This window comes from Lepeophtheirus salmonis, chromosome 5, assembly GCF_016086655.4.
Source record: "Lepeophtheirus salmonis chromosome 5, UVic_Lsal_1.4, whole genome shotgun sequence".
Lineage (NCBI taxonomy): Eukaryota > Metazoa > Arthropoda > Copepoda > Siphonostomatoida > Caligidae > Lepeophtheirus > Lepeophtheirus salmonis.
Window position 1 is genome coordinate 62,362,327 of NC_052135.2, and position 13,287 is coordinate 62,375,613.

Genomic DNA, 13,287 nt, shown 5'->3' on the forward strand with positions numbered 1-13,287 from the left:
AGCATTTTAAAATAAGTAAATACCCTAAACAGTGGTCAAATTGATGCTAAAAAAAGTTTTTATCAAGAGAAAAGAAAAGTTAAACACTGCTTTCTATAAATATAAGTTAACTATTGGAATATTTTATTATGGCTATTCAGAGTTTGATGACTATTTACAAAATGAAATTAAATGATGATCAAATTCTCATTTAAATAAATTATATCCCTTAAAGAAGATAGACTTGACTCAACCAACACAATAAAAAAGGTATTGTTAAGAGGATTAGTAACATTTAATCGCTTTTGTCTCCACTAGGGACATCTTCAGAAATAATAATATAACAAAGGTCTTCAATTCCCAAATTTTCATAAAAAAATAAAAACATTAAAACTAGGAATATGTAAAATAAAATATCAATAATATAAACGAGTACATTAATGTATTAATAATAAAATATTGAAATATTTTCCGTTTACAGGATCATAGCCTTAAAATAAAAGTATGAATATATTTAAACGAAAGTGATTTTTTTTAAACGAAACTGTTCTACAGTAAATTTAATGAACGTCCAATTCCTTCTCTATTAATTTCAGGGGTTGTTTTTAGCTGAAATTGATTGATCCCCCATTTTTCTCGAACCAAAAGCAACTGTATCATATCAGCATCAGATCTTATGGCTTGACTTGTTCCAGCACCTGTACTTTCATATATGATTTCTGATGTCCTCTCGAATGGAAACGTTCTCCAGTGGCTTCCAAAAATTTATCGACATATATCATGCGATCACGTATCCGATCTTTTAATCTTCTTTTGGTTTGGCCAACATATTGCTTTGAGTATTAAACTAAATGTGTTGGAATTGCATGTAATCATATGAGACAGTTTCTGTGTAACGCCCGATGCCAGTGATTTGATAACCGAACCTGTTTGAGCATATGAACTGGTTCTACATCCCTTTTCTAAGCACTTTTTTAAACTCACTTCATGTACACTACGTTGTGACCTACTTGGAATTTCTGGAAAAACTTGGGCACGACACAGTAGATTCCTGATATTTTCTTTTTACTTGTTGGTAATCATAGCAGGCATTAGAAACATTGTTTTCATTCTTGAATCCAGCGTTAATGCTCTCCCATGATTCTGAAGTAAAGATGAAATTTGCTTGAGCTAAGGATAATAAATTATGACAAAACCTTGGCGATCATTAGATTTGGATTCGGTTTTCTTGAGTGCTACATTATTTCCCATTGACTTTGCTTTCTCAATCAAAGCATCAATAGGCCTATTTGGAGATATTAAAAGGGTTCTTTCATGCCCCGGGAAAGAGCTACAGATAAATTTAGCTTGACTTGGGGCTCAGCAGTTCACCTACAGAACCTGTGGGGAAGGATGTATTATAAGGTCTCTTTAGAGCTTATAAAATCACTTCTTCTGTACAAACTGAGGGTCAGGGGTGTATTTGGTGATATTAGATATCTTCCTTGGTTCTCAGCAAAGTGTAAGCGGATAAATTTAACTTGCCTCGGGGGCCAGCAGTTCACTTACACAACCTTTGGGATAGTGTGTATTTTAGCAAATTAGTAGGGTTCAATCCTAAAATGTTTCTTCACCATTCAATAATTTTGTCGTCCAAACATAATATAAATTGCAATAAAATTGCACACGATAATATTGTGTTGCAATGAAATTACTCAAAATCATATTACTTACAATGATATTACCCACAACGTCTTTGTCTCACAATGATAATATAGACAACAATATTAACCCGACGTTTTTGTTCGCAACCTTTTTACCCCAATCATATTTCGGACACCCAGGCCAACATGATCCATATAAAACTTTTAGGGAAAATGCTCAAGGAAAATGAAGTGAATAATGCCATGGAGTTTTCTAATGAAAAATTGAAAAAACACCTTCCTACTGAATCTGTAAATAATAAGCTGAAGGTTTCATGCAAGCTTGTTGGATAGCGATGTTATGTTAATAGTGCGTCAACTTTTAACAGCTGTTGTATCTTCATCTGGAGTTGAAAGAGTTTTTTCATCCTATGGACTTGTCCATTCAAAATTAAAGAACCGTCCTGGTACTACGAAAGCAATGCAACTTGTCTTTCTCTTTAAAATTATGAAGCAAAATAAAACATTGATTAATATTATGGAATATAATTGTGTTTATTTTTCTTATGAATAAATGTTAATCGAATTTAATATTAATTGAAGATATTATTTGTAGAATAAGATACATATTAAGAACAGTATTTATAAGAAATAACACGTTTTTTTGGTATTAAAAATTAACTAAGAATCATTTTATTTAGTATATTAAAGATTACTTTAAATTAAGGGTCTACCGATGCATCGAAATCGGTTATTGGAATCGGCTCAAAAATGCCAATTCCACCGATACCTATGCATAGTTACTTATATGGATAAAATGACTTATTTGAGCTCATTGTTGGATAAAAAGTTACGGTTACAAATCAAAAAAATAACTAGACTAGACGACGTCGTTCAAACAAATTAAAAAAAAATAAAACAATCCCCTTCAATGTACATAGAAAGGTTATAAAAGTTTGAAGTTTTTGTACAGGAAATTTATTTGAATGTAACAATTTAGAAATCACTACATTTTTAATGCCCCATACATTTGAATTGTATCATGAATAATACAAAAAGTATGTAACCGTAGGAGTTAGGCTGAGAGGTTTACATTTTAATCAATAAGTAACTTTTTCACTAAATATTTCATTTTTGTATGTTTGCTAAATAATATTGTTTATAACAGGACTGAAGTGAATAAATGTTTTCTGAGTCAAATTCGGGTCATCAGTATTTGTCCCAAGTCCATTAAAATAGACACGAGTCCGCACTCGAGCACTACAGTACACATATTTCAATTCATAGGGCACACATATAAAACTCAGTAATGAACTGGAGATGGTTCAAAACCATTTGATCTAATGTGATCCGAACCAGTAAAATAATAGAAATAGCCTTTTGTTAGTGTGGCAAGTATTTTTTTTTACGAGGGAGACAGTTGAAATTAGATCGGAGATCAAGGGGGAGGATCAATTTGTATTCAAGTGAAATTATACATAAAGTTGAATTAAATCAATAATTGAAAAAAAATCATATGATTTAGTATTTTAAATATTGATTGATGAACTGTAATTCTGTCCCGTGAACCTTCCTTTACTTCTATTCAAAGAATAACGTTAGCTCTTCTGTGGATTGTTTACCCGGCCCAACATTAAAATGGACTTTAAAACTGTAAATGCCCTTAATTGTTGTAACATGTTTTAAATTTTCAATTTTGTGTACTATAAAGGATGGATTATTATTTTAACTAAAGAATTATATTCAAAACCCATATATTAGGGATAACGTATTTTTCTAATGTTTACGAAACTTTTAAAGGACTAAGGTTGCCCATGTCTGAAGTAACCCTCATTCACTTCTCTTGAAATCCTAACACGAGTATTTTAATCAGTCCAAGATTAAAAATGGTATTATTGTAATATATACATTATTTGCCATTAGTTATTGATATAAACACATGGGCTGAAAAGTACTGGTCTTTTCAAATAATACAAGTTTTTTTGTTCAAAATTGGTTTTTTTAAAAATTACTATTATTTGCTTTATGTAGTAAAGTCCCAATAATACTTTTCAAGCCATTGCTTAGCTTCAACACTATTTTTTCCTGTAAAATTAAAAAAAACGAATTTGGATTTGATCCATTGTTTTGGAAATAACCAAAGTAGCGGCACACGTAACACAATAACTCACGAAAACAGACTGTCCTGATATTTTGACAGCTGTCTTTTGAAGGTTTGTACAAACTGAAAATGAAGAGAATAAAAAAAAGACTATATATGTGTGAAGCCCGGGACTTTTCAGCCAGGTGTTAGATGAGGGAAAATATACAATTTTTTAGAGTTTAAAGGAAATATTATTTCTCAATTAATGAATTATTATCATAAAAGACATTTTTTAAACAGAATAAGACATGCCTTACTCCAATTCCATCTCCCTTTTTTTAGATTAATTGTTGTTGTTGGTAAATATGAGCACACTTAAAAAAAAAAAAAAAAAATCTTTGAAACATCGATAGTTTGTTCTAAAATTTGTTAAAAACTCAGCAACTAGTGAAGTATCCTCCCCAAAAAATTGGATACAGGATGTATATGAAAATTAAACATCGATATAACAGACCCCACTGCAACAGATTTCGGATGCAAGGGAAAAATCCACTGCATCAAATTTTGTCAACTTGGGTGTTCCGGAAATTTGCTGATAGTACGTAATAGAACCTTATTGGTTTAAATTAAAATATTTAGTTAAGAAAGAAGACTTGTATTTAAATCAAGCGTATATCGTTGAAAAATCTGCTTTGGCTATGGCAAAGAATATGCAAGCAATTCAGAACGAAGAAAAAACGCATGGAAAGGAAATAACAAAGGAAAAACTATGATTATTGTTGGAGGCAAATACAATTGGAACAAACCACCTCGCAGCAACAGACTATGGATTTTAACAGACATCCTCTCCCCTCCATTAGTCCGTTACATTGAAGTTTAACGGTATAAAAATTTGTTACGCACAAGATATTGCAAGGATATTTCAGTCTGTGGGCTTAATATACAACCCAGGGAAGTAACATAATGAAAAGTTTTGCATTTCCATAAATTAATGTGGAGAAAAGTCCAATAGGTGGAAGAAATAATAAAAAAACTTTAGTAATGTGTAGTTTGTATTTTATAAGTACGATCGGTTTTCGCTAGATAACGTTAAAAATATATTATTTCCTACCAAAAAAAAGCTTTGCTCTCATTTTTGTAATTGTTTGACATAGTATTATTTGAGTGTGTGTCAAAGATGGACACCAACAAAGAGAAAATACACCATATTTTAAAGTTTTTCTTCGATAAAAGCGAAAACGCCAGCAAGCTGGGTAAAAATGTGAATTATTGTTTATAGTCCTGATATTGTGACAGCCAATCACGTGGAATTTTGGTTTCATCGATTCTGTTCCAGTAATTTTGATGCTAAGGATGCACAACGTTCTGTCAGGCCAATTGTGGAAAATGTGGATAAAATAATAGAAATCTTCGAGTGCAACCGCCATGTAAATACTGTTTTGATTGTTAAGGATATAAATATTAATTAAAAAAAATATGTAGAAAATATACTGGGCCGTGCAAAATTATTTACCGATGATGTAAATATACTTTTTCAGAGGTTTTGTGGAAACCAATCTGATTGTTTCGTATTTTTACTGTTAAAATAAACAAAAATACTTCCTGTGAGAGTGTAACAACTTCCACACGTGAGACCATGTCCAATCAGGAAACAAAGAGGATCGAAATTACAGCCCTCCTCCGAGCGGGAGTGCCTCATAACAACATTAAGGAACAGGTTGGGGCCTCGTTGAAGACAATTTACAACGTTTCCAAGCACTTGGAGGCTGGGGGTGATCCCAATCATTCCCCTGGGGCTGGAAGGAAACCCACTCTCTCAACAAGGCAAGTAAAGGCAGTGTTCAAGAGGACTCCCAACAGGTCCATTGCCGACATGGCTAGAAAGATGGGAACGTCGACATCAACTGTTTCAAGGGCATTGAAAAGGGCTGGAGGAAAGTCCCTGAGGCGTACTGAACGCCCTCTGCCAACTGAAAGTCAGCGAGAAGTCAGACTTGAGCGTGGCAAGAAAATCTTGAATGATATCAAGAGCTCATCTGGACGCATCATCATTTTTTCAGATGAGAAAACTTTTACAGTCGATCCTGTTTTCAACAGGCAAAATGACCGTGTTGTGATCTTTGTAGATGTGCAAGATAAGCACCGCTATGTGGCAACAACAAAGCACCATGCTTTGGTGATGATGTTGGGTATCGTGGCCTCCAATGGAAAGGCCATGAAGCCGGTATGGTTCCTCACTGGCTACAGATTAACAGGGGAGGATTATGTGAAGATTCGGGCGTCCAAGGTCCTTCTGTGGATCAAATCCATAGTCGGCAACTCTCCTTGGGGTTTTCAACAAGAAGGAGCACCCGCCCACGCTTCCAAGAAAGCTCAGGTGTGGCTCAAGGACAACATGAACTTTTGGCCCAAGGACTACTGGCCCCTTTAGAGCCCAGATCTGAACCCACTAGACTTCTTTATCTAAGCGCACGTGGAGACCAAGGCCTGCAAAAAACGACACAAGAACATAAATGCCTTAAAGGCTGCTGTCAACAAGGCCTGGGCCTCCATGGACGCCGATTACATCCAGCAAGTCTGTGGCAGCTTCAGACGTCGCCTGACCAGTGTCATTGAGTCAAATGGTGGCTACATTGATTAAATTTGATCACAAACTATTTTATTATTCTAAAAATGTATGAATAAATTGTTTTTCAAGTCATTCGGAATGTCATTATTGTCCGTGATATGTTCTGAACAAAAATTGGTAAATAATTCTGCACGGCCCGGTATATATATTAAAAATAATGAACTTTTTTTTTACTATACTAGTATTTATATTCTAATATAGTTTTATCATGTCAAATTACTTTGTTGAAGTCAAAGAATACGTTTTGAAGCTTTACAAGGATAGCCAGTCATTGCAAAAGATCGCCAAGCAACTTGTCGTGTTCAAAATCACCATACAAACAATAATTTTCAAATATAATAAATTTGTAATGCTAGAAAAACTTATAAAGCAAAAAGTTAGTTGTTTATCTCTTTTGCCAATTAAAACAGTAGTGACATAACGGTCGGATTCGACGATTTCCATGATTCTATCGAAATTTTTGACAATTGACTTCCCAGAGCCTGATGAATCTTTGACTTCATAATTACCAGAACAGATTTGACGAAGCCTAAATTGTGCGTTACTGGCTTTCACATTATCAGGACTATCAACTCTATTCACATTTTCAACTACTTGCCTTGTGTTTTTACCTTTATGGAAGAAAAACTGTATTTTCTCTTTGTTATTGTCCATCTTTGACTTGATCTCAAACAATGCTGAGTGAGCCAATCACAAAACTGTCTAGGTAGTTGATTTAGAACGAAATCTTATCTTTCTAATACTATCTAGTGATAACTGATTTCACTTATACAACGAAAGATACACATTACTAAAGCATTCTATTTGAAAAATGATTGATTTATTTTTACTAAATCCATGTAATTTTAATAGACAAGGAAGGACGAAGCGTTGATGAACATCTTTCGTTCCTATTTAGAATAAAAAAAGATAAAAAATCAGAAAAACTTCTTTATGGCTAAGGTTCCTTTTATTTTATGTATTTTTTTACTACATCTAATGATAAAAAATTAGGAATTTTTATAGAGGGGGAGAAAACACCCAATTGTCTCAAGTACAATGATGAAGTTAAAGAAACCTCCAATTGTTGTTAGAGTTTAAAATTTACACAAGCAACCTTGTTCCAACATAAATACAAAGGAGGGATATATTATATTTTACTATTGAACACACACAAGGTATAGAATATGAATTAACTTCTTGTACTTCAAATTTACTAATGTTAAATTCAGTTTTTGCCGTATAATTTCCTCTGAACTCAATTGTATATCAATTTTTTAACGGAATCAAAGTCCTGCTTCAGAACACTTGTAAATATTTCCAGTAGAACTAAAATAAAAGTAGCAATAATTTGTGTAATGCTTGATTTCTTCTCAAATGTACACATCCATATCACAGATAAAAGATTAAAGTAAAGTATGAGATAAAATACCATTAAGAATTTGAGGCATTTATTTTAGAAAAAAGGGGAAAATACAATCAACTAATGGTTTGCGATAGATAGAGAAGGATAGAGGACAAAGAAAATATTCTTAAACTTTTAAAAAAAAAATCCTCCACATTGAACCTACTATTCAAATTTAATACACTTTTACTATTATGTAAATTAGCCAAATTCTTCGAATATATTTCATATTAGAATACTTTCACGCCTATAACTGTACATCATAGTTATTAAAGAGTCATTTCTTTAGAGTCTGAGTCTTCAATGGAGTCTTCGAGCACGAGTCTATGTCAAGTCTTGAGAGACGAGCTTTAATTAAAGTATCATATCCGTAGATGAAAATAATACTATAATGGAAGAGTAGTAGCTACCTGAATATATTTTTTATTTTATTTTTTATGTGGTTCTCATTATTCTATCATTCTTGAGGAGAGAACATATTATACATATAAACTATAAATTGAAATCACGAATGTGTTTGCTCATGAATGACGGAGATTAATTGTGAGGAGTTATAAGTTTAAGTTTTATTGGACAAAGTCCAATCACACCACTTCCATTTATCTCTTAAATGCTCCCAGACTATAACTGTCATATTATTTCTGCGCCATTTTTAAAATGAATTGTATATTATTAAAATCTACATGGTATTTTATTCGATGCTATATTATAATATTGCTTAGTGATCTTGCCTTTAATATCCTTTGCGGTTAAATCTTTTTTTAATGAGTTTATTGAGGGTGAGACCCACTTAAACATTCATTCATTTTCAGCTATTAATTTCATAAGAAATTAGCTGGCAAACTTATAAGGAATGACTACAAGAAATCGGTTTTTCTTTTAATTCAAGAAGAAAAAAAAATTCTTCGCTTCTCTTGTACAAGTAGACGCTCTCTTCTTATTTCTAATTTATTAATATGACAACGTACATTCACACACCAAGGTATCGTTGTTCAAATAATCATGATTAATTATCCTGTTTAATATGTGAGCACCATGAGTGAACAAACAACAATAACAACAAACAACGCGTATTATCTCAGGTGTAGAGGCGAAAGAAGTAAAAAAAAATCTTATTATGGGATATCCTTATTTCTGCTCTTAAAAACAAAAAATAAACGATCTTACTAGAATCCTTGAAGAACATTGAATCTTATCATATCACAAAACTCTCAGAATATCACTTATTTCCAGATTAAACTATTATTCTTTCACGGAGAAATAACTAACACGTCCACTCTCTATCAAAGTTTACATAATATTTATTATATTATTTCTATAAAGAGAATGCCAAAGTTTATTCATAAAAACAATAAAATGGCCAATATATATATTATATAAACGACGAGGGATCAACAAGAAATTATATTATTGTTCTTTAGGAACCGAAGCATCAGTGGAGAATAACTTAAAACTTTGTGTATTTATCAAAAAGAATAAATTATGAAATAGCCATGACATATCAAGGGAAAAGAGGGAATCGACAGCTGCCAACAAAATACATAAGGTATTTTTGTATTAGTGAGGTAACCCCGTGTCCAAAACATTCTTCAAGTGGTCAGGGTGGCCCTTTTAATGCTCAGTTTCTTTTTTAAACATACCGGTCTAAAGTGTTATTTTATTGATAGTTGTAACCATTTTAAAGTTGAATCGGAGTTGGAAAGCTAAATTAGATAAAAATTTTGAGGAATAAATTACAAGAAATTGCAATTATTAACTTTTAATGTGTTAAAGAATATTAAGAGATAATTATTTTTTTAGAATAAAAGTTGAAAAAAATAGTTTTTTTTCTTTCAAAATAATCTGCATAATTTTATATAAATTTTGTGGTTAATGTATGCTAAAAGAGGGCCTGTTACAACTGCCTACGGTCTCCCCTATACATCCAGTTTATTTTTTGTATGTAATACAAAAATATGGGAAATATAACGTATATATATGTATATATGCATGGAGCAAAATAAGTAAGACTGGGGATTTGTTGCGGAGCTTAATTGTAAGTCCTTGTTTGACTCGGAGTAGAATTGAGGATCGACATCGGAGTAATGCCTGCTTATATCCTAACTAGATACGGAGTGGGATTTGTGTTTATTTCTTTCATTTCATAGGTGCTCGCAGGTAATTTCATCTAACGTCTAGACAGCTCAGCTGCTCTCCTCCAAAACATTCTTCAAATTGTCAGGGTCACACGTTAATTTTTTTTTTTTTTTAAAAACAAGCCGGTCGATAGTATTATTTTCATCTATGCCCATTGCTCATATGTCCGATATTATTACAAGGAAATCATGAGTCTTTGGACACAAGTGTAAGTCAAGGCGTGAGAGACAGGCCCAAGTCAAGTCATTAATTTTTAGAGGTGGGGATTTGCATTTGAGACTCAAATTGGACTCAATTCTGTATTTTAAAGATGTGAGACCTTATTTGGCCTCAAATTAAAAGGAAACTAAAGGTCATTTTTAAACAAATTTTCTAACAATAAATTCAATTTTTTCACTGAGCAGAAAGTAGGAGAGACTGGGTTCTGTGATTTTTGGGTCAATTATCTCAAGCTGGTTCGACTCCGACAAGCCAACTTAAGAAAAAAAACATACCTACACATATTTGCTATTGTTTGGATCTATAGGAAGGTTATAACAGTAAATAGTTTTTCCACAAATTGCATTTAAATGTGTTTCGTCAAATGTCGCAACAGTTATAAAATATTGAGTTCAAGTTAGAAATTCGAAAAAATAGACCAAGTAATATTTTTTGATGAATAACTAACTAGACTTTTTATGATGATAAATTAACAAATTTAAAGGTATTGCAGATTAAGATTTTTCTGAGATGAAATATCATTTCTTCTCTATGTTTAAGTCAAAAATCAGAGATGGTGAACTTAATCAAATTTGATATTTATTGCATTCATACGTTAATATGTGTTGTTTGTTTATGTACCTCAAAGTGCACAGAAATCTATCATTAGTTTTCATCAATATAAAATTTATTCCAAACGTACTTATAATAATAACAATTTACTCTAAAGATGATGTCAATACTTATTTGTTGTAGTGATGATGTCAGCATGCCGAGTCAGCACTATTTCTTTGTTCAATAGAGTATTTAAACTCTGTATCTCAAATTATTTTAAAGTAATGGTCGATTATGCGTTTTTGATCTTTTGTGTTACTTTGACCTAGTAGTCTTTGCTACATTAAGTTTCTATTTCAAACATATATTATGACAACAATTTAAATTTAAATAATATGATCCTAAGTTATTGTCGAGTATGTATTTTTAACGTTTTGTACTACCTTGATCTTTTGACTTTAACCTCTCAAAATGTAATCTGACCATATATAATTTTTTTATCGAGTTAAAACTAAATTGATTTGTAACTTGTCGTAATTGTGGTGACCAACAGACAAAAAAAAGAATAAAAATGATAACCTCCATTCAGCCTAGTTGATGGAGGTAATAATATGATTTATCTTATAGATCATTGCTCAGTTATATTAGTTGCAGAAAAAATAAATTTTGTATTTCCCAACCTTTTTTTAAAACTTAGCATATCTTGTTCATTATTGATCAAATCGGATCATACGATATGGTGTTGTAAAGGTGTGAGTGTTCTACACAGTATTCAGCTGAGTCTGTTCTGTCGAGAACTATTGTGCGTCAAGTATGGAGGTCTTAAAGGAAGGAATTCACCGTATTTTACATTTTTACTGCCTGAAATGAAAAAATGCTTTGAAAGCGACAAAGAAAATTTGGGATATATTGCGGGGCCGATACTTATATTTTTTGACCGCTCAATTCTCCCCTCTACTGTGAACCAATCGACTATTTGAAGCTGGCGATCGAACAATAGCAGATATCATATGTGAATAGGAGACAACAAGACATCATCAAGAAAACGCCATGCCGCACACATCTTTGATGATGCACCAGATGGTCTGGGAGCTCAGATAGTAAGTTATTATGCATACATCCTACAGTACGGAACTGGTACCAAGTGACTACCACATGTTCCTGTCTATGGCTGACGCACTTGGGGTTACAAATTTGGCCTCCATAGAAGCCTGTAAAATTGGTTGTCCGAATTTTTGTGGTAATAGAGACAAGGTCATTTACGGGTAGGGCATTATGAAGCTTAAATCGGATGATTACAACACTTTTTATAAGTATTACAATAAAGCGAAAAATACGAAATTATTTTTTATTCAATCCATTATATCAGATAAATTCATTCTCAAAAGCTTTTTCTGGAGCCTACTCTAGATAAAATACATACTTGATACAAACTGTAATCAAATGAAATAATACGGAAGAATAAACAGTACAAGACAAAATGTGGTCTTGTTGCAACCTTTGTACTGACCGTTAAAATAATAACTTTCTCCTCACTGAGTGAGTCTTGAATTCTGACAAATTTATATCAACTGATATAAAAATCATCAATTTCTCAAATATTATCAGTTAAAGCAAAAATCATCAAATTCTTACTCCTTTATTACATAAATAATGATACTCATATATACCAGTTTACCCCTCAAAAACCGTTTTTATCTGTTTTAACCGTAGACATAGCTTATATTTACTAAATATGGACTTGAAATGAGCTCGAAAGAATTTTCGAGTACTCGAATTGGTTTTGATAAAAATATACATATAAAGACTTAGAGAGATGAGACACAATACTAAAGACAAAAACTTTTCTTGCATTTGATAAAACGCTTATTTTTGATGAGAGCTCAAATCCTGTAAAAGTCAATTTAATTCACCTTTGTGAATTATAATAAGCTATATTTTTTCAAACTTATCAATTTGACATTGGTAACAATATCCCTCAACATATGCTTTTGTGATTTTCATTGGTATAATTAGGTTTGTATTTATGTTAAACCGCCTTCTGCTTAAATTGATAGCCGATCTAGATCTAATGTCGATCTAAATCCTATTACATATTAATAATTTTTTTTTATTTTTAGTCATAAATACTTGATAATTCGTAGTTTATTTCAAAAACTGTACTTTTGTGAAATAGAGATGCATTTCTTAGAATCAATATTTTTGTAAATTCTCATCACCGTTACCTATAATAAAACCTTCAAATAAAAATAAAATACTTATTAAATGCTCCAACATTTGCATGTAAACAAATATATATGTCGTCTTGATAAGAATCGCTGATCATTGCTTAAGACTAATATAATTAATCTTATCAGTAGCATTACCTCTTATATAACAGTTATGAAATTGTTGTAAAGAGTGCCGTCATAGTGAATATTTTTCTACATCAAAGACGCTGTTATTCAAATAACGGTAAAAAAGGTTATGTGTCAAATATATCTTTCCAAAAAAAGTCATTTAAAAAACATTTTTTCATAATTGTCAAATTTTTGGTCTTTTGAGTTCTTTTGAATGACTTTTCGACACAATCCCTTCGACTTGCACCCAAAAGGCCACCTAGAGGACTACATCTGCACCGGCTGCTAGGCCTTCTGTCACCCTCTGGAAGCCATAATTACAGCTAAGGACGGCTACATTAATGATTAAGTGAGCTCAGACA